We start from the raw sequence: 23,407 nt of genomic DNA, 5'->3' as shown, positions 1-23,407 counted from the left end.
CCCCCCCACTGGCACCTAGCACATTCCCTGGAACAGAACAGATGCTCATTACAAACTTGTACTGAATTGAATTCAGTGAAATCTTGCTTTCTACTCTGCTCTTTCTCTTTTCTGTGTTTAATCAACCTAAACATTTTTATTGTAACTAAGGTTACAAAGCAAAAAAATTAAATAATGCCTGCTGGCAAGGATCTTACATATTAATAGGAGAGACAACATGGACACATATAAATATAGGCTCTTAAGATATATTCAAAGTATGATATAATCTTAGAGAAGAATGCACTAGCATTGTGGTAGGAGCAACATTTGTTTCATGGAGACTGTATTAATTTCTTCTTAAAGGGGCAGGAAAGAATTCTGTAGACTTCATCATTTCAGAGCAGTGATTCCCAAAGTGGGTGCTACCGCCCCCTGGTGGGTGCTGCAGTGATCCAGGTGGGTGGTGATGGTCACAGGTACATTTATCTTTCCTATTAATTGCTATTAAAATTTAAAAAAATGTAATTTCCAGGGGCTAAGTAATATTTTTTTTCTGGAAAGGGGGCGGTAGGCCAAAAAAGTTTGGGAACTACTGGTCTAGAGGAATGGGGCTCAAATCACTAACCTGTTTTCTTGGTCACTTGGGACATAAAAGGCCTAGCCTATGTGGAGATGGTTCTCGACAGACGATGGAATCTTCTCAGCTATGTGTGTATAAGTCTATCTTTATGACCACATGCTGCTCCAATATGGAGACAGATTGGCGTTTCATGCACTGGAATACCTTTGTTGAATCTTCTTTTTATCATTAAATAAACTTCACTTTATTGAATATGTTACATGGCCTTTGAGTGTTTCATTGTGTTCCATTCTCAAATCTAACCCATTGGACTGACCTGAATTAGGTTTGACTTAGAACCAGCATTTACTTTTGAATTTTCCCTAGAGTATGTATTGTAGTCTGCCTTTTGAAGGAAAAGTGTGTCATTCATTATTTTATGTGCCACAATTAGCATAGCTCCCAGGACACAAATATTTTCAAAAAAATATGTTGAATTGAATTTCAAGTCAATTTCTCTCCCTATGCTCTTAGAGTGCATCCCTCTCCCATTTTCTTTTTGGTCCTTGGTTCATGATTTCAATAGAATAGACAATTTCAAGTGTGAAATTTCTTATCATTGCAGACCAGCTCTTATCTATAAATTATAGTTTTATATAAGTTCTTGGACCACTGAGAGCTTAAATGACTCATCTTCTATTTTATAATATGTAATTGTTATTAATAATATTGCCTATTAAAGTTTGCAAAATACTTTCACCTTCATTCTCTCAGCTGATTAACGCTTTGGTAAAATATAACTAAAAAGGAAATTGATATAAAAATTTAATTCTCCAAAAGCAGACAAATGATTAGTTATTTAATGTCTTTGATTATACATGTCAATACTAACCTCTGTGTGAAGTAAATTATTTAGGGGACTTAGATCCTGTTCACCATGGTGGTAAGACACAGAGTCTCACAAAGTCACTGGGTGTGCCAGAAGGTCAGACTCCTGGGTTCCCCATCACGATGGGGATCCTGAGTGCTGTAGCAGAGCCAGGGAGGGAGGAGCATATTGGATTTTAAAACTAGAATGGAAAGTCCAATTGCTCTCTTGATTTTCTTACCCTTCTTTGGGATGGGGAGGGGGAATTTGACTGAGCCATCTAGGCATCAGCTTATTTTAATTGGCCATCTCTGACAATCATCCACAAAAATGGAGAATCAGATCTAGAAAGGTTTTGCTGTTTCTCTCTCTCTAACAATCTCTTGCTCTCTTTATTAATAAATGCTTATAAATCTGCTAATTAGCCTCCAGGTCAATTTTTATTTGTGACACTTCTATTAAAGTGGATAATTGAGAGTAGATTGGGGGTCTGTTTCTTATGGTATAATTTTTTTTATAACTTTAAGGGAGGAGTTTGTCAGAAATTTTATCAAAATTTTGAGCTTCTCTTCTATGCTAATATCTTGCTCTTCCTTTCTGTATGAACTTGAGGACTAAGTGAGGAACCAACTTTCCTGAACTTTCTAGATTGTTTTTTATTCAAAGATATTTTATTTTCTCAATTACATGTAGCAAGAATTTTCAATGTATATTTTCCAAAATTATAAGATCCAAATTGTCTCCTTCCCTCACTTCCTTCCCCACACTTGGAGATAGTAAGCAATTTGATTTGGGTGCTACCTGTATTACCATGTGAAACGCATTTCTATATTGGTATATTGGTATATAAAACCAAAACACCCAAATAAAAACCCAAATAAAAATATTGTGCTTTGATATGTATGTTTTGTCATATGTCCCTCAGAATTGTCCCAGATCATTACTTTCATAGTTGCTCACTGGCCAATATTGCTGTTATTGTATACAAGGTTCTCCAGGTTCTGCTTATTTTATTCCATGTTAGTTCATGTAGATCTTTCCAGTTTTTTCTGAAATCTTACTTATCATTTCTTATAGTGAAATAGTATTCTATTGCTAACATATATCACAATTTGTTCAGTCATTCCCCAATTGATGGACAACCTCTCAGTTTTCAATTCTTTACCACCACAAAAAAGCGTCACTGTAAATATTTTTGTGCAAGTAGGTCCTTTCCTTTTTTTTTGATATCTTTGATATATAGAGCCAGTAAATAGTATTACAGGATCAAAGGGCATACACAATTTTGTGGTCCTTTGGGCATAGTTCTATATTGCCTTCCAGAATAGTTGGATTAGCTAAAAACTCTACCAACCATGAATTAATGTCTCAATTTTGCCACATCCCCTCTAACATTTTCCACTTTCTTTTATTGTCGTATTGGCCAATCTGATAGGTGTGAGGTGATACTTCAGAGTCATTTTGACTTGTGTTTCTCTGATCAAGAGTGATTTAGAACATTTTCCTGAAATTTCTAACAATTTAAAGAACAAAGTTGAGATTGCAAAGATCATCTTAGTTACCTACTTCTTAGGAAGTCACAGATGAAAGGAGTGAGAAAAGTAAATTAAAAAAGGAAAAGCATATTTTCCTCATCTATAATTGTTTTGTGTCTGCTTTTAAAAAGTTGTTCATTTACAGAAGCAAAAATTTGATGATTATAGCCCTTAGAGATTTTCTAAATAAGTGTTCTAGGAATAAACTTTGATTGAGAATGATTTCTCTGACCTTGCCATTTTCCCATATCAATATTGTTATTAGAGTGCATTTTAAAGAATTCTAAACAGTATAAGAAGGCTGACCATAATGGTAGAGTTAAACCAATTTGACTATGGCACTCTTCTCCTAACAATTTTCTGTGGTTCCTTGTTGCCTTTCAGATAAAATACAAAAATTTGTTAGCTCTAGCACTGAAAATCCCTTCAAACTGGACTTCCTCCTACCTTTACAGTCTTATTTAATATTGTACTACATTATATGTTATATATTTTAGCCACCTTGGACAATTAACTGTTCCTTAAACTCAAAATGCTATCCCCTGTTTCTGGATATTTACACAGATGACTCATTCATTGCTGGGATGACCTCCCTCCTTATTTCACCTATATAAAATCCCTTTTTTCCTTTAAGGCTTATCTCAGATGCCTACTTGCTTTCTGAATCCATCCCTGATGCTCTAAGTTGAAAATTTCCCAATACTCTTCTCTGGATCTTTCTTTCATGCTCAATTCAATAAACAAAATATTCCCGAGTAGAATTTAAAGTGCTCTAGGATTGTAATTTTTAATTTTAATTCTCTCATTATTTTTTACATTAATTTGCATATAGTAAGCACTAAATACATGTTTGCTGAATTGTCATTTACTGCCTGTGTGATGTTGGACAAGTCTCTTAACTTCACTTAACCTCTCTGGACCTCAGTTTACTCATTGGTAAAGAAAGATAAGGGTGTTGACCTAAATATCTTCTCATTCTAGATCTATGATTTTTTGAATTGAGATGGTTTAGAAGGTGAGATTCTTTATAATTTGTTGATTTTACTCTGTAGGATCCAGTAATTTAAGCTAACATGATTTAACAACTAATGCGTGATGTAGATTTGGCATTCTTTTCATGGTTTGGATGATTTGTATTTAAATGATGTATAACTAGGCTGCTGAAGATAGAAAGTTCTGCAATATAACTGTGCTATTAAGAGACATAGATCATGGATAGATTTTTTAAAACTTACCATTTTGATCAAATCAAAATTCTTTTACTTTTTCACCTTCTTTATGAAGTACCCTCATTGCACCATTAACCTGGGAAAATGTCAGGGGCATGAAAAGCATTCTAACTAAAAGTTTCTCCTAGAATAGAGCTATATTTGGAAAATCTCCAAGGGCCAGAAAATTTTTGCTTCTGTAAATTACTTATTTTAAAGGGTGTGTGTAGTACATAGTAGACAATCAGGAATTAGTAATATGGCAAACCTTTATATTTCTTATTTCTTTTATCTGTGACTAAGCAAGATGTAGGTAACTCAAGTGATTCTAGAAATTGAGTACTCTTTCCACTAGAGAGGTATTTATTTTTCTCTAGAAACAATTGTTTTTAGAAATATCACCAATTTTAAATGCGAGAAAACAAGAAAACATTTCAGTTCCCTGGATCAAAACAGTGGATCACAGGAGAGTATGAGGTAGAAGGAACTCATGATGTATACTCTACCTGAGAAAATAGAAATTCCTTGATAGGAGATACTGACAGTTCCATGCTTTGGTGTAAGAATGCCACCAATGAATAAATGTCTGGAAATAGCTCTGTTTAAAAAATCAACATGTTATTAAAGGCCACAAGCATGGTCCCTCAAGCTTCGTGGTTTGAATATCAGGGATTACAAGGTTAATGGTGTTACCAGACAGCTAGTGTTATTACGCAATTAAGTGGTCAGTGGATAGAGCATTGGGTTTGGAATCAGATGACCTTGGGCAAGTCACTTAACTCTGCCTCCTTCATATTCTTTATTTGAGATGAAGTAAAATGAGTTGGAGAAGGAAATGGCAAACTGCTTCAGTATCTTTGCCAAGAAAACTCCAAATAGGGTCATACCGAGTTGATGTGACTAAAATGACTGAACAACAAAAAGTTATACTGAGGTACAGTCAGACCTAGTTCAAAGAAGAATCATTGGGGTTGTTGATAATTGAGACAGGTAGATCATGTAAGTGACTTCTAACTCAAGGTAGGAAGTCTTATTTTGAGCAAAGAATCTGAGCTTCCAACAATGCTAGGCCCAGAAAACAGCAATTTCTATCTAAGAGTTTTGTGTGTGTGTGTGTGTGTGTGTGTGTGTGTGTGTGTATAATGTATATAATTCTGAATTTAAAACGTGTGTTGTAGACACTCAGACCTAAGTTTTCTTTCTTTGGAGAATTGTAGGAGAGGAGATGAAGAAATATTTTTAACTAAATTGAGGGCAGAGGGATGCAATGGTTTGGGGAATAAAACCTCCAAATGATTTAATCCCTGTGTGAAAGTGACCATAGGACACTCATTGGTTGAAAAAAACCACACTCAGACATACAGGCTGGCTCCAGAAAGAACATTTGTTTATGCACTATTGTAACAAACATCTCCCCATGTGACACCCTCTCTAATGCCAGCCTAAGTTCTTAGTACCTATGTCTCTTCAGAGCATATGAAATTTTAACTTGATTAGCATTAACTTAATTGGAGCCTTTCAAACTTCTGAAACATGAGGATGGGTTGGAGATCATGAGTTGGTGCTAAACACTATGTATCATGTAAGTTGTTACCCTCTTTCTGCACCCCTCCCTTCCTTCTGGTTTTGCTTCTATAAAATAAGCAGTTGTCTCTGTTTTTGTGTGTCTCATATATTGGTTGACATGATGGACCAAAGGATGATAGATTTAGAGCCAGAAGAGACCTTATTAGGAAAATAAGAAAACTGAAACCCAGAGAGAAGCGACTTAAGCAAAATTGCACAGGTCACAAATGGAATAGCCATATCTGAACCCAGGTCCTCTAGCATTAATCTTGGAACTCTCTCCACTATACCATTCTGTCTAAAGAGTGTAAGTCTCTGGACAGCAATGGTTATTTCTATTTAATGCATGTCACATAAAATGCAACATAATGAAAATGGTTCCCTAGTACATGCTAAGTTTGATGAATCAATCACTCAAGAATTCATTAAACTTTACTATGTGATAGACATATGAATTCCTTGCCTTCAAGGAGCTTCCATTCTAAAGGGAAGACAGGAATGTGGAAGACATATCCAAAAAAAAAGATAACCTTAGAAGGGAAGAGACTGACTATTAGTGACATATTTTTCAGGAAAAATCTGTCTCACTATGTGGCAATTGAGCAGAATCTTAAAGGATATTGGGGGTTTCAGGAGGCATAGGTAGGAAGGAAACGTATTCCAGGTAGAGAGACAGCAGAGAGATTAGAGTTTGGAGTTGGAGCATCTCAGGTAAGGAATAGCATGTAGAACAGTATGGATGGATTGTAGAAAGTGTGAAGGAGAACAATCTACAAATAGAACAGAAATGTAGGAAGAAACCAAGTTGTAAAGAAAAATTGCCAAATAGAGGAGTTTATATTTGATCAAGAAGGTAATAGGGAGCCACAGGAGTTTAATGATTCAAAGAAAATCACTTTGGAAGATTTATGCAGCACTCAATAACAAAATTGTTTTTTTTTTAAAATAAACTAGAGACCTTTAGACCACAATAAAATTTTAACTTGATAGATTTTTTTTCTCCTCGTATTTCTCTTAGAAGACACACATATGCATACATGTATATATTATTTCCCAAATATCTTAGTTTTAGGATATTAAAGCTTAAAGTTACACTAACCTATTAAAGCTTAAAATTGCATTAAGAATTTTGGGATAGCCCATAGGATAATGAAATAACCAACTGTCTAGGAATTATTATTATTTTTAAAAAGCAACTTTCATATTATGTCTGACTTAGTCCTGATTCAGTCTCTTATTCTAAAGTTTTTACTTATATACATTTTACAGTAAGAAGTGATGTTTACCTAAGAATATTCTACTATTTTAAGATGATCAATTGTCAAATATTCATTTGTGTTCTCTAGACTGTACTTAATACGTTTTAGAATGAATTTCAACAGGTGCTGAAATTTTTTTTAAAAAAGGTTTTTTGGTTAACACAAAGATAACTAGATAATTAAGTTGAATGAAATACTCTACTTCTCAATCATTCTGCTTAACCAAGATTTACTTTATTATGATATAGAAACCAAAGCAATCAGTTTATCCACCATGCAAAAGAAGTCACAGAATCATATACTCTTGGATTGGAAAGAATCTAAACCTGGTCTGTTTCAACCTGGTTAGGAAATCCCTTCAACAACATTCTAAACAAGTGGACACAAGTGATAAAGAAATTACTACCTTTTAAAGAAACCTATTTGACTGTTATAAAGAAAGTTTTTTAGAAAGTTTTTTTTAATGCCAAGTTACATTCCAAGTCTTTGTACCTTTTACCTATTGTGACTAAAAAAGATATAACCTTGTATAGTCTGTCAGGTTGAGTATGTAAGGTATAGAGAAAATAAAATCTATCTACTGTCTCTTGGCTGGCCCCCACCCTTGGAATCTGTATAGGTCAGACCTTTCTAGTGATTCACCTTTCTCCTGACCTACTTTCCTCATCACCACACTTACTCTACTACTAAGGAGAGATGTCTTCTGAAAATGAATGAGAGGTTGGCTGGACAGTTGGCAGGACAGAATAATTTAAAAAGTCCTCTTTTCTTTCCTAGATATCAATGACTATGAGCTTGTTTTTCTTAGAAAGTAGGGTAGAAAAATACATAGTGTGCTTTAACCCTGCTTTGTGACTTTTATAGAAATTTTTAATAAACAAAAACCATTGAATATTGGCACTTTTGAATGAAAGTGTTTGTTCTGTCCTTTGATCCTATTGTTATCACTGTTTATCATATGCCATTCATTGACTTTCTCTCCTTCAGTCCCCAGTTTGCAATTGACATAGATAGTAGTTAACATAGAAAGGATATTATCTATAGCAAGCTGTCTTTAAAGTACTATACAAATCAGGAATTATGTGCAAGGAACAGAGAAATTTTATACTCAATCTCTACTGTCTCAAGCAATGTTAGAAAGAAGGAAAGGGGGTATTGTAGTTAATTACTGTCTTTATTTGTCTTCTAGAAAGGAATACATCTTTAGGGTCCTGTCTTTTGGAGGTATCAAATATATGACAGCTAGTAAAATGTCGGTTGCTTAACTAATTTCTTCAACCTCCCTAGACCTCTAACCACCAATCCAGTCTTAATTCCATCTCTTTCTCACTTGCTTGACTTACCTTGAATTGAGTCCCAAGTGGCAAGCAACACTCAAAAACTGAAATTCTTTTTGCTCACAGAAATTTTAGTCTCTGGCAGAATGGGACTAAATGGAAGAGTTCTGAAAGATGCCCTCTTTTTGCCAAGATACACCTTGGAGATCTCCAGATGAAGCAAAACAAATTGACATGAAATCCTTTCAGAAATTTGAGGACAGAGATGGGCTGCCTTGGGAGATGGAAATTTTCTTCTTTGGCAATTTTCAAAGCAGAAGTCGGATGATCACTTTGATATGTGATGCTCTAGTGAGGGATCCTTTTTGAAGATGGATTGGGCTACGTAGCTTCTGAGTTCCCTTCTACATTAAAAAATTGTGAGTAGGTGGTAGTTAACATTTATACTATATCATTTCATGAAGTCTTCTCTTCTCCTTGCTAAATATCCCCAGTTCCTTCAACTGATCCTCTAAATGGTATGGTTTTGAGTCCTTTCACCATGGGTAATAGAGCAGCTAAAATTGTGATCCACAAAGATAAAACCATATTTAGAGGAAGGTAATAGGACCTTAGGGTCCAATAGAAGCTGGAAAGAGATTAAAGTTAGTTGTGCCTAATGAGAAGATTTAAGATTTGATTGGGACCTTGGGATTTATAATAGGTTTTTAAAACCTTTTGATGTTAGCCACATGCTTGTCTCTCCAGACTGGTAACTTTATTGATAATTTGGTGCCCAAGACATGTGTAGGGCTAAGAAAAATGATGATGATAGGAGGTGATTATAAGTATTTATGGCCTTTCATCTAAACCCAGGAATCTTAAGTGACAGCTGTTTGAGAAGCTTGTCAGTCAATTAAGTGGTTTGAGATTCTGCCAATGGTTTAAAAACCTGTGGTTTGGGTAAGTTTGCAGTCATTGGGGCCCTGACAGTCTCCCCACAGCTCTCTCATTTCCATCCGAAACCACTGTTTTGCTGGGTCAGGAGGATGTAGTACAGACATCTTGACCCTGTTGTTTATTTCTGAGGGTTAAAAATCACAATGGAGCTTAGATCTGAGTGTGCTTGTCAAATTGATTAAAGCTTTTCATGGCCAACAGAGCGGTTGGAACTCAAATGGCCCTACCTTGCTGGTCTCTTCCTAGGTGGGAGATGGGTTTAATGGTCTTGGAGGGGAGACACGTCTAGTTTCCCATTACAATTCTATCCCTGTTGCTAAAACAAGGAAAAACAAACATAAGGAAGACAGTAAGGAATTAATTATTGTTTCAACTGATGTTTATTAGGGGCTTACTGCTTACAAAGTATCACACTGAGTGACCTTAAGATATATACAAATTGACATTTATAGAATGCTTTAAGGTTTGCACAATGATTTACATACTTGATCTCATTATCACATAAAATTTCTGAGAACCAAGTACTATTATTATCCCTATTTTATGGATGAAGAAATCAAGGCTCTGATTGATTAGGCGATCATGTTGCTATTGTCTATGACAAGATTCTGAAGTAGGTCCTTTATGAACCCACTCTTTCCACTAAGCCACAATGACATCACCCAGGGAGGTAACCCTTGTGGAAATGGGAGGTGGCATTCCTTCTGCATTCTTTGCCAACTTAGCAGCTATAGTTACTGAAGACCTGGAAAAGAAAGTTCTTTTAAGTCCTTGGCACCTGTGAATGGTTCAAATCAGAAACAAAGACGGTTTTTGAGAGTTGTCTTGGGATCACCGAAAGGTTAACAGACTTGCTGAGAGCCACACAACCAGTATGTCAGAAATAGGATTGAGCCCAGGTCTTTCTAGAGCCAACTCTCTACCTCCACTACCTCCACTAATATTTTTGTATAATAAAACAAAATGGAGGCAATCTAGTCCTATTCTTTGTCAGGTCTTTGGTTTCCCCCTACTTACCTAGGGGCACAGTTTCAAACATCATAGCTTTTGTTAGTAAGTTCTGCAGTCAAACAGGAAACCTGCCTTATCAATGTCTGTCATTACACCATCAACCAAAGAAGCCTAACCAGGAAGTACAAAGAATACCTCCATGCATGAAGATGCCCTCCGTAACCCTAACCTGATATGTCTGCAATTCAGGCTCGCAGAGTAGATCACTCGTTAGCATCCCAGCAGCATCTTCTCTCTCAGCTCCACATTTATCAGCAGAGAAACACAAACACTGCAGTTTCATAGGTACACAGTGTCCCCACACCTATTTCAGGCTAGGGCAGCAGTGACCTAGGTCCTGGCCCAAGCCACCCACAGATAGTCTTTGATGTACTACGAGTCATATACTTACTTAAACACCAAGTATTTGAAGTGCAAGACTACTGTTAAAGGCTTCATAAAAATCTGTATAAGGAAGCTATGTTGTAGTTTCCTTAAGACAGAGGAGAAATGAATTAAAAACAAAAAACTTCATGAAGCCCTGTTTTAAATCGACAATCTTTGAATCCTTTTGCTTGTCTCCTGCAACACTTTCTCCCCTCCCCCCATCTTCTTTCTTTCTTTGCCTTGTCCCTATCCCAGAGTCTGACACTGGTTAGAAATTCAATGGTCCTGGGAAAATAGTGGAATGCCTAAATGACAGTGAAAATGAAGTCTCTTCTTTCAGTATCCAAGGAAAATTCAACAACAAATTGCCACCACAAAGCAGGTGATGTTTGAAATTGGATGGAGCATTTTGGGATATCTGTAGCAGAGCAAGGGATAAATGATAGAAGAATTAAGTGATAGACAAATGGAAGTAATAATAAGAATGATGATTTACATTTATGTAGTCCTTTGAGTGAAAAGTCTTGAGGTTTAATTTATCAGACCCACGGCTGATTCACTGTACCTGTTCGAGTCTTCATAGGATCACCATTTTGAAATTGGTCTGTTCTTTAGAGATTGGCTTGCCATACTCCCCCATTTTAGAGATGTGAATTGTTGTTTGGGATTTTGAGTTCAAAGGTATATAATTACTTTTATTTTAAATAAAGGGTAGTAGTGATGGGAGAGTAAGATAGATCTAAGATTATTCATGCTATGAATGCAACTTATCCTAAACTCCTTAGGGAATTTTTTATTCCCATGTGCATAGTTGACATTTAATAAAATATATGCTGATTGATTGTGTCTGGATATTTTTAGAAATATGTAAATGAGATAATTAGCCATGTAATCTTCCTTTACATAGGGCCAGATTTAAAAAAAATAAAATTTTATTACTGATTATTTATTTTAATTTATTTTATTTAATATTTGGGTTAATTTGAACCTTTAAAAATTATTTTCTGTTACTCTTCTATCAGTAGAAATAACTACTAAGAATATAGAGTGGCTGCATTTTAGGACTTTTTTTTATAAAAACATTTTACTTTTACTAATTACACATAATAACAAATTTCTACATAATTTTTCTGAAGTTATATGATTCAAATCATCTTCCTTTCTTCCCTTCCTGCCCCCTCCCTGGAGCTGGGAAGCAATTTGATCCATGTATTATTAGGGTGTGTTTTCATGACTCAATTTCACTGTTTGACTACCAAGCAAATAGGCCTACTGAGGAAAACAAACAAAAAGTCAAATAAATAGCCTTCTTTACAAAATGTTAACTGAGTTGTTCCTATTTGGCTGATTTCTGGGAAGCAGACTGGGAAGTGCCTTTAGAAATTTTTTGGCCTTCATTATTTTCTTTAAAATGGTCAAGACCTTTTATTTACCAAATAGTGTAAGCTGATAAAAGTAAAACTTCCTCAGGGCTCTAAATTTTGGCCCAGTTAATCTTTCAGGAGTGTTGAAAACAGGGCTTTAATTAGCAATTTTATCAGTTAGCCCAGTCACTCATCTCCAGGTCTTATCTGATACCTTGGTAGTGCAGGCACTTAGGGACTTCAGAAAAAAAAAAGCGGACTTGTCAGTGTGACAGTTGAGAAGACTTCTGTGGTGGAGGAAAAAAGAGATCTCAGCAATGGACTGCATTAAATGCAATTTGATATAGATCCAAAAGGAATTATCTCACCAAAGTAACCTAGAATAGGAGTTGATTCCTCTTCTGTGTCTCTATAATCCTCTATGGTATGTCACCCTTTGTAATAAAGACATAGTCAATGGTCTATATAGTGTGTGAAATGGGACTTTATAGTGTGAAAATGGGACTTGAAATGAATGAACCTAACTCAGTTAAGTCAGACACTGTTTAAGTTGAAGGCAATGTTCCCCGAGTCATGCCTTTCATTGCCAAAACTAAGGAGAGAAGAAATATGGGCATCTGGCTGGGGGAAAAAGATGGAACAACTTCCTGAAGGCAAACATGAAAGCATATTATTGATGACAAGGAAGAACACTAGAGGATGAATCTTAAATATATCTGCAAACCTTTTATTTTTTCTTAGTCTAGCTGCAGGATATGGATTAAAATCTTGACTCTGCTTCTTTCTACCTGGGAGATCTTATGAAAGTCACCTAACCTTTCTGGGCCTTAATTTCTTTATCTGAAAGTGAGAGGAGGGTTACACCCTAATCTAAACTCTTTTCCAGCTCTAACTTTGAATGGTTTGAATCTCATTGTTTGCTTTTTTTGCTTTTTTTTTTGTGCCTTCATTTGTCATACAGACTTTGCTGAAAATCTTTGTTTTTTCCTATGAGGCACATAAAATTGTTACTGAAATTGTATTATCACCTGGGGAAAAAAAAACTCATCATCTCTCAGCAAATTAAAAAAAACCAAACTATTAAAACAAGATTCATCATTTTATTATCTTAAGATGAACTCATTATCGTGGCAAAGGCAGAGTAAGTAAAAGAAAAAAAAAAACCTACATAAGCGGTATACGAGAGCCAAGAAGATATTTATGCTTGCCTAAGCAGTTCTGATGATTTGATAGTTGAAATGTTTATGCTTTTGTTCACTTAGATAATATACTTAAGACATCTATGTTAAACAACAGATAATCACAGTGGTGTACAGAGGGTGTGATGTAGTTGCAGTTGGTATTTGAGGGCTATTAAAACAAACTCCGAAGGCTCTGAACACAATTTGACAATTTTATGTTTCCCATCCCATAAAGGAAAGGCAAAGCAATCACTTCACTGTAAAAGACAGCCTAGCCTTTAGATTTATTGTGAAAAGGAAGAAAAACTTGTTTTCAATGGAGAAGAAGCCTGTTAGAGGAAGAGTTTAGTAAACCTTCTAAAGTACAACTTAATTTGTATTCTTATTTTATTTTTAACCAACAGCAAAAATCGGAGTCTTGCTAAGATGGCTGTAATTTCATTTTCTATTCTCTGCTCTATATTCTTTCATCCCTTTATCCTCCTTCCCAAGCCTGAAATAACTGCAAGTGTAATATTCCCCAGAAGGGTATCAATGTCATGGCAATTGTTTCAATAAATGAAGTTAGTTCAGCTCCTTAGATTTCCACTAGCTCCACAGTCTCTTTCTGAGAGTGTCTCTTGCTTGAAGTACTGTCACAAGCAGACAAACTAAGTGTCACAACAATCTCTAAACTTGCAGGAGGCTGGAATGTTAGCTGCCTCCCTCTTATTGAGATGCAGGACAACTGTTAGCAAACAAAATGCTAGGGCAGGTTGCCAGAGCTGTTCTTCTACAGATAAACTTGAGAAATCCAGACATTGACAGGAGATTTGAACCTTAAAGTTGGGCCAAGCTGGAGGTGGGATAGCTGACACAAAATCTTGTGCTGTCTTTCAGGGGTAAAGTTCCCTTGGTGATCTCTGCATGCACACTTATGCATACAAACACATATTTTTAAAGAGGTGAATTCTGAGTGCAAGAATGACAGCTTTGGAACACAAAACTGCTCGTAGGATGGTCAAAAGGCTATGAGAGAGAGATAGCTTCCATCAGGAAAATAAAAAGAAATGTGTACCAACGCAACAAGACAAATACCTTTGAATCTTTCAGGGCATAGCTTTTACCTGATGAATACCATTAAGGTTAGCCTTTATTGCCTTAGTTTTCTAAAATTCTTTCCATATCTTCAAAAGGTTTGAAGAGGTAACAATAAAAACAAACACTAAGGATTTTAAAGTTAATGATACTCTTTGTATACCTTGACTTGTTAGGCAGGGAGCATTATTCCCTGGATTTAAGCATGAGGAACCTGAGACAATAAGAGGGGAAGTGACCTACAGATCCCAGGTCTCCTAGCTAGTATGTAATAAGGTCGGTTTTTGAACTCAGGGATTCCAAGTGAAGGTCTAGCACTAGTTTTAATACATTGTAGACATTTTTGCATCAGGCTTATGATTTCTAGAGACCAATATCTACAAATCTCAAATCCCACCTCCCAAAGGAAGCTTTTCCTAATCCTTCTTAATACTAGTGACTTCCCTCTATTGATTATTTTCCACTTATACTATATATAACTTGTTTGCACACAATCGTTTTCATGCTACCTCCCTCATTAGTGAGTTCCTCAAGGCAAGGAATTGTCTTTTATCTTTCTTCATATCCCCAGTACTTAGAAAAGTACCTGGCATGTAGGAGGTTACTTAAATGTTCATTGACTACTGAAATGACTAAATCATTGACTTCCCTACTGAAACTAAAGGGTAGGACAGCTTTAATAAGTCAATTGATAATATTAAACAATTCAACAAACATTTATTAAACACCTATTATATGCTAGGCACTGTACCAATATTAGGATACAAAAGAAGGCAAAAGATAGATCTTGCCCTCAAGAAGCTTACAGTCAAACGGAGGAGTTAACATGCAAACACACAGGATAAAAAGGGAAATAATTAACAGAAGGAAGGTATTAGAATGAAGAAGGGGAAGTCTTCCTGAAGAAGGTCTTAATTGGCATTTAATTGGTATTTAAAGCAAGTCAGAGAGTTCAATAGAAAGAGTAGAGGAAAGAGAACATTCCAGGTATGGGGGACAGCCAGAGAAAATGCTAGCAGAAGCCCAAAAGATGGAGCGTTCTGTTTGTGGAACAGTCAGGAGGCCAGTGTCACTGGATGAAAGAGTGTGTGTTGCATTATAAGGTACAAGAAGATTGGAAAAGGAGGAGGGGACCAGATTATGATGGACTTTGAATGCCAAAAAGAACATTTTGTGTTGGTTTCTGGCAACAATAGGCAGCCACTGGAATTTATTGAGTAGAGGAGTGACATGTTTTAGGAAAGTCACTTTAGTGGAGAAGGGATTGGAATGGAAGGGGTTTTGAGGCAGGCAGACCCACTAGTAGGCTATTATAGTGATGCAAGTTATTGCATAGTTCAGGTGTGAGATGATGAGAAACAGCACCAGAGTGGTGACGGTGTCAAAGGAGAAAAAGAGGAATAATAGAGAGATATTATAAAGGAAAATCGATAGGCCTTGGAAACAGCTTGGATATGGGGGTGAGAAATAGTGATGAATCCAGGATGAGTCCTAGATTTAGAGCCTGAGGTCCTGGGAGGATTGTGTTGCCCTTAACAGGAAGAAGAAGGTAGGAGGGAGAGAGGTTTTAGCAGCATTGGTGAAGTATTGGCACATATGCCCAACTGGCACGGGGTGCGGGGAGCTGCTCTGTTTCCTTCCTTCCTAATATCTAAGGACATTTTTTGTCTGCTCCACTCCTCTGACCAGCTGCCCAAAGTGAGCAAGCACTTCATCCTTCTACTCCCTGGGGTAATGTGGAAAGCTGACAGGCAGTCTGAAGTTGCAGTTTGAGCACAGGGACCTGAAAACCTGCCTCAACACTGGTAGGGGAAAGATAATGATAACTGAGTTGAAAATATTGAGGTTAAGAGATCTACTAGACATCCAGTTTGAGATATCTGAAACACAGTTGTAGATGCAAGAGAGCAGAGAAATGGAGGCAGGTAAAGTTGATTTGAGAATAATTAGCATAAAGATAGCAATTAAATCCATGGGAGCCATGGATTCACCAAAAGAAAGTGGTATAGACAGCTATGTTGTATCAGGTACCATGTTAGTTACTGGGGAAATAAAGGAAAAGTGAAATGGTGCCTGCTCTCAAGGAGTTTGCATTCTGATTCAATGGGGAGAGGGTGGTTAGGGAAGATAATATTTACCTAAATAACTATATAGAGATGACAAAAGTAATTGTAATGCCATTTTGTGAAGGGAGATACTAATAGCTGAGGGGATTAAGAAAGTCTTTATGTGGAAAATGGTGCTTGAGCTGAGTTTTGGAAAAAAAAACAACCAGGGATTCTAAGAGGCACAAGAGAGGAAGGAGAACATTCCAGATAAGGAGGACAACAGGAACAAAGATAGATGAAACCTGGAAGGCAAGTGTCATGTATTAGGAATTGAATCATAGAATGTAGGAAAGGGAAAAATCTATAATGACATTAGAAATGTAGGTTGGGGCAAGTTTGTGAAGGGCTTTAAGTGAAAACACAGGAGTTTGTGTTTTATCTTAGATGTACTAGGGGTCTATAGGAGTTTACTAAATGGAGGCTGGGAGTGACATGCATGTAATTTTGGATACATAGATCGTTGGAACTAGGATTAATTTCTCAGGGGCCCTAAAATAATTTTAAAGGTAGTATTAGATGAATTCTGGCCAGGTTACTAGTGGCAAGTCAATCCCTAGTTCAGGCAATTTCAGGTGAGTTGCTGATCTGCAATTACAGAAGGAGTTGCCAAGTCAGGAGTTCCCTATACTGGTAGACTCACAGGTTTAGATTTTAAAGCAAAATTGCATATGGTAGGCTTTTAGGTATTCCTATCCATAAAATCTTCCTCCTTATACTTCATTGTCGTATATGTGGAACTCAGAGTTCTCAAAGACTATGTATGCCAAAGAAACTTAGGTTCTGGTAGGTTATAAAATTTTGGAAAGGCTTTGAGTTTTGTTCTAGAGATAGATTGAGTCTACAGTCAAGAATCAATATAGGTAAGAACAGAGAGGCATATTTATAAATGGGGCCACTACATAATGTATTTTTTGGTTAAGGCAACACTTGAAATAAAGAGAAAAAATTTAAAATAGCTCCCATTCTTGCGTAGGCCCCCTTTGCTTGTCCACAGTTGTAGGAGTGATAGAAAAGGGGGCAGTGAATGAGATATATCATAATTTTTAGACTGTATATAAAAATTCACTTTTAGCTATAGGTTTTCTACGTGTGACACCTTTGTCCATGAACAATGAAATTGAAATGCTGTTAGAAGAGCTGAACGGCATCTGTATAAATATTTTTGTATCAATATTAATAAGTGAAACCAGAAGATAAAAGGAAATTGAAGCTAAATGGAAGAATGAAATACAGATTCTCCTTGGAGATGCAGACCAAGGTTTCATTATGTACCACTGGAGCAATAAGAAACATCGTTTCATGGGGCACTTGCTCATATAACTTTGCTGTGTTCATGATGAGCATAATCAAAAAGACCATTGATTGTGAAGCTATAGATGTAAGGTATATGCATTAGCATTTACTGTGGAAGATGAAGAGGTAGAAAAATACCTAGTAGATCTTGATAAAATCTTATAAATCAAACTAATAGGATCATAGGATCATAGATTAAGAGTTGAATGGGACACTCAATTCATCTAGTCTAACCCTCTCATTTTATAGAAAAGGATCTGAGGCCATTAAAGGTTAAATGACTGGCCCTGAATTTCACATCAAAAAAAATTTTTTTTTCCAGAAGAAAGTTAAGAGGTGTTGAACATGGCAAGTACTGAACTACATCACAAAAAATGAAAATGCCAAAAAGAGCAGGAAACAACTGGCTACTCTTAAGAGACTTGTAACAAAATGAGCTGATTTTGTATAGTCAGACCATAGAATGTAGCAGATAGAGCAAAGAACAAAATCAACAACAAGCTAGAAGAGAGGCTAAACATGAGAAGATACTCTGAACAATCATAAGAAATTCTACTTGAACTATTCAAATAAACTATTGATAAAATTTGAGGAATTGAAAAGGACAGATATTGACTTTGACAATAACTTTTCCTGTATAAATTTAACTGACATAAAGCTATCGCAAAAAAATAATTCAAAGAAACTTAGAAACCCTTTTGGCTAGCAAACATCTAACTTCTTTGCTAAGCAGAGAGATCTGGTAGTTAAATGCAATGTTGTTTTAGAATATAAACCAGTCTGTAATGTACAGTAGGGAGCAACATGGTAGGAATGAAAAATAGGAAATTAAATCAGTGAGCTTAGATGGGGAAATGACAAAGCTAAACATCGTATATGAATATCATGTAATATTACTGTGCCATAAAAAGGTAAATATTAAGAATTCAGAGAAGCATGGAAATGATTTATATGAATTGATGTAGGGTAATAAGCAGAACAAGGAAAACAATATGCACAATGACAAGAGAAAGGAGGAAACAGAGATAGAGAAAAAAGAGAAGAGAATCTGAATATCATATAATTGTAACTATCAGATTTGGTCCTGGCACAGGTTGAGAGGTGGGGTAGTCCTGCCTGGTGGGCATGGAATATTGTAAATATACTTTTTGGCATGATTAGTGTATGATTTTGCAAAGAGGGATTTTAAAATTTATTTTAAAAATATGTATAACAGGATGAGTTATTAGATTGAGGAGAGAGAAAAGAATATATTTTAAATAAAATACTAGATAACAACAATAATCATTTATGAAATAAAAATGAAAATGATAGTGGAGGAGGAACTTAGAAATTTATTAAAGATATTGCCTGCTTAAAATGGATTTTATTGACATATTTTGTTTTCTATCACCTACATTTCCCCCTGTATTCCTCATACCTTCCCAGTCCTTCCCCAGAGTCATCTCTTATAATGAGGATTTTTTTTAGAGAAGAGAAAAAAAAGTACAGTGAAACTAATCCATACATTTAAAAAAGTCTGCTTTTACAAGCAGGATTCTCTACCCATGAACCCCTATCTCTGTAAAGGAACATTCTTTTCATATTTCTTTTTTTAGGGCCAAGTAGCAATATTTAATTTCAATTAAGTTGTGGTTGTTCTTTTTATTTATCCTGCTATAATAATTGTGAATATTGTTTTCTTGGATCTGCTTACTCAATTTTGTATCAGTTTATATAAATCTTTCCAAGCTTCTAAATGTTGCTTTTTAAAATACTGAAAAGGAGTGAAAGTAAAAAGAAATCTAACAAAAGCTTGCTGTGAGACTCAGACAAGCCACACTGTCTCAAGAACATTCATGGGTGAATTTGGCAGAAAGATTAAGAACAGATGAAAATGCAACGCATTCATCATTGTTTCTCTAAATATCTATTTTCTTCATTAGTTGCAGAGGACGCACTACATTTAAAACTGTATCACTTTTGGGGACATCTGGGTAGTTCAGTGGACTGAGAGCCAGACCTAGAGATGGGTAGTGCTAGGTTCAAATCTGACCTCAGATACTTCCTAGTTGTGTGACCCTGGGCAAGTCACTTAACCCCTATTGCCTAGTCCTTCATGGTCTTTTGTCTTAGATTCTAAGGTGGAAGGTAAGGGTTTAAAAAAACAAAAAACAACCTGTATCACTTGATGTTAACTTGTTAGGACATGTCTGAGGCCAGGTTTGAACCCAGGGCTTCCTGTCTCCAGATTTGGTTCTGTATCCATGGAGATATCTAGCTACCACTGTACCTCACACAAGGCAAAAAAAAGGAAGTGTATGCTTACCAAATCCATTCGACATTAACAAGGATGTTTTATGCAAAATCCAAAAGAAAGAAAGAAGCCCTGAGATAATGGAAATCATCAGATACCCTCATCTGTGGATGATGTCCCAATTACACCAAACATTATAACATTGCAGAGCTTTCTCAGTAAGACCATGATTATTCAAAAGAGATCACCATAACAATTCTTGCAAGAAAAGTAATGAAAGAGAATTTCCTACTTTCTAGATGGTTATATGAAGTTTGATGGCCAGTCTACTCAGTTGGTTTAGGAGTTCATAAATAGTGTGAGTGCTGCTGGTCAGCAATTAATTGGACTCAGAATTGAATGAGAGGAAGAAATCAAGATGCACTTGAACATCATGAACCAAAAAACAGTGGAGATATAGACAGAAGGCAGAGCAGTTTCCATTTTTAAAAAAGCAATCTAGACTTAAGAAGTGGATTAAAGCACATTTATTGAGGAAATGTATTCATGGAAAATAAATTGGGTCAGTTATGTGGTTAGGTCAAAAGATGACAGATGGCCTGACTGAATGCTCCACTGGTTCCTACAAAAAAAGAGACCTTGAAGAAAGCCCCAGCACATTGGGTGGCAAGTTATTTGACATATTAGTGCTCTCTGCAGCTCACTAAGGCTAAAAGTTGCAGAGAAGGCATGGGCCTGCACTAGTAGAAGTTTCCACACCCATGGTTTACTCAGACTAATGAAACCATAGATCCTGATCTCTGTTTGGATCAATTCCTGGATTACTCTATGCCATGACACTGTAATAGGTAAAATTTTGCTTTATCTTAACAAGGTCGGGTCTAATTGTTACTTCCTACTACTCATACCCCTCCATTATGTATTCCTTTTCTCCATTAGAATGTAAGCTTATTGAAGTCTAGCATCATCTTGTTTGCTTATATTTATATACCCTCTGTGCGTAGTAGTAAGTGCTAAAGAAACATTTCTTTCTTTCTTTCTTTCTTTCTTTCTTTCTTTCTTTCTTTCTTTCTTTCTTTCTTTCTTTCTTTCTTTCTTTCTTTCTTTCTTTCTTTCTTTCTTCCTTTCTTTCTTTCTTTCTTCCTTCCTTTCTTTCTTTCTTTCTTTCTTTCTTTCTTGAAGGAATTTCCTCTCCAGTTGTTCCCTATACCAATAAAATAACAAGTCACTTGATTTAAAAAAAAACAACAGGACAGACTTTTTGGAAGACAACAGATTGGCAACCTAAAGAAATGTTATTGATTCTAATGGAACTAGAAGTCATGGTCTGCTATGGCACTCCCGATTTTGTGTTTTGCTTTTCTTCCAGAGATCAAATATAATGATGCTGCTGGTGAGTAAAACCTAAAGCTGGGAGTGCCATAATAGACCATACCATTTCCATTAGAGTCAATAACATTTCTTGAAGTTGATAATCTTTTGCCATCCAAAACTTATTACTCCACTGGGATGAAAAATACCTTTGTAACTAATTCAGAGAGCAAAGCAGTCCCTCATTTCATATGGGACCAACTTTTACTACTTCATTTGATCCTAATGAGCTAAAACATCTTCTAGACATGCTTATTTGTCCAAGATGAAGTGCTGCCATTGTGATACCATTCTCAAACCTCTTTTGAAACCATAGTGGCCTTTTCAAATGTTTTAATATTAATCATTAGTTCAACTTGTACCCAAGACATGCTTGAATAGATGCTTCTCTATGAGCCCCATGAACCATAAACAGCAGAACTGATTCAATGTAAATGGCTACAAAATAAAACAACAGATTGTTGTGGTAAAAATAAACAAATAAAAAAACCCTAAACATGTTCTGGGAAAGTAGCAGGCACTCAGTAAATATTTATTACCAAATTTGTATTTTGATGTCATTTTCCACATTTTTGCTCCCCATTTGGAAGCCACTAGAAATTAGGGACAATGTCTTCTTTCTGTAAATTCCTGGTCATGTTGAGACTACATATTATCATGCATTGAGGGTTCAAAAGAGAATTATTCATAAATGAAAAATAATTTTCCACATGCTCTTGAAGTAAGGGGGTAATCCACAAGTGTTTATGTGGTCATGGTAAAGGACTTTGAACTAGGAGTCAGGAGACCTTGTTTCTCATTTGAATTTGGCAGCTACTTAGTTGTGCAATTATGGGCAAAGCACACACTGCTTCATATGGTTAAGTATTCAGTACATATTATTTGTTTATTGAGACATATCACTTAATCTTTCAGCACCTCAGTTTCCTCTTCTTAAAATGAGAGTCAGAATACCTACCCTAAAGAGTTGTGAAGAGAGCATATTTTTTCCTTCTCCTTTCCAACACTTTAAAGAAAGTCTAAAAAATGTCTAATTCAGACTCTTATTTCTTCTTACCTAGACTATTTCAATAACCTTTTAATTAGTATCTCAGTGATTTCCTTTCCTTTTACAATCCATCCTCCACAGAGCTGCCAAAGTGGTATTCCTAAAATTCATATCTGACAATGTAATTCACCTGCTCAAAAAGCTCAAGTAGTTCTCTATTTTCATTAGGAAAAAATCCACACTTCAGTTCCACATTAAAAGCCCTTCAGCGGGTAGGCAAAAGATTTCCTGGTTAAGATGGTGGCAGAGTAAAAAGCAGCTGCTTAACCTCTCGTAAACAAAACATATAGGACTCCTCAAGAAGACATAAAAACAAATCCAGAGGAACGAAGGGACCTCACAACAGGGCGTAGCATTGAAGGTACATGGAATCGGGGCATTTCCATGCTATAAAGGGGTGAAACAGCTCTCACTAAAACGCAAGCTGAGCAACCCCCTTCACCACCCCATGCCACCTATAGTGCCAAACCCAGCTCATAAGAGTTAGAGCAAATTTGGGGCATGATTTAAGTCCTTGGCAGCTACCTGGGGTCATCAGAGCCTGTCCCTGAGAGCAGTAAGACTTAAGACCCCAAGAGGCTAAAGAACGCGTGGACTTTGAACACAGACCCTGAGACCAGGCACGAGTGCGGGCCCAGATGCATGTGTAGACATGGATCCTGAGCACAGGCGAGGACACAGATCCTGAATGCAGGGACAGACCTTGAGTGGGGACCCAGTGCAGAGGGGTCCATGACTGTGGAAGCAGTGCCCTGAGACTGTTAAAGGAGCCTCGGGCAGAGGGACAAGCAAGGGGACCACCAAGAGGCTTGACCCTGAGAACAACTAGACCTGAGACTTCAGGAGCCTAAAGAGAACAGACAGACCCTGAGTGTGAGGATAAACCTGAAGGGGCTCAGGGCTAACAATGGCAAACCAGAGACAAGAACCCCAAAAGAGAAAGATCATCAAGAAGGAATCTGTAATACTCGACAACTTTTATACAGATAAAATCCAGACAACAGAGCAAACAGCAGAGGAGAACAGACAAGTAATCATATCCAAACCTTCCCAAAATAATGAAAACTGGCTACAAGATATTGAAGAGTTCAAATTTGAGTTGATGAGAAAGATGGAAGAGATTTGGCAAGAGAAGTGGGAAATAGCTCAAAAGGAAATT

This window comes from Gracilinanus agilis, chromosome 1 (assembly GCF_016433145.1).
Source record: "Gracilinanus agilis isolate LMUSP501 chromosome 1, AgileGrace, whole genome shotgun sequence".
Taxonomy (NCBI): Eukaryota; Metazoa; Chordata; class Mammalia; order Didelphimorphia; family Didelphidae; genus Gracilinanus; species Gracilinanus agilis.
The sequence above is the reverse complement of the archived record's forward strand: the minus strand, read 5'-3'. Positions refer to the sequence as shown.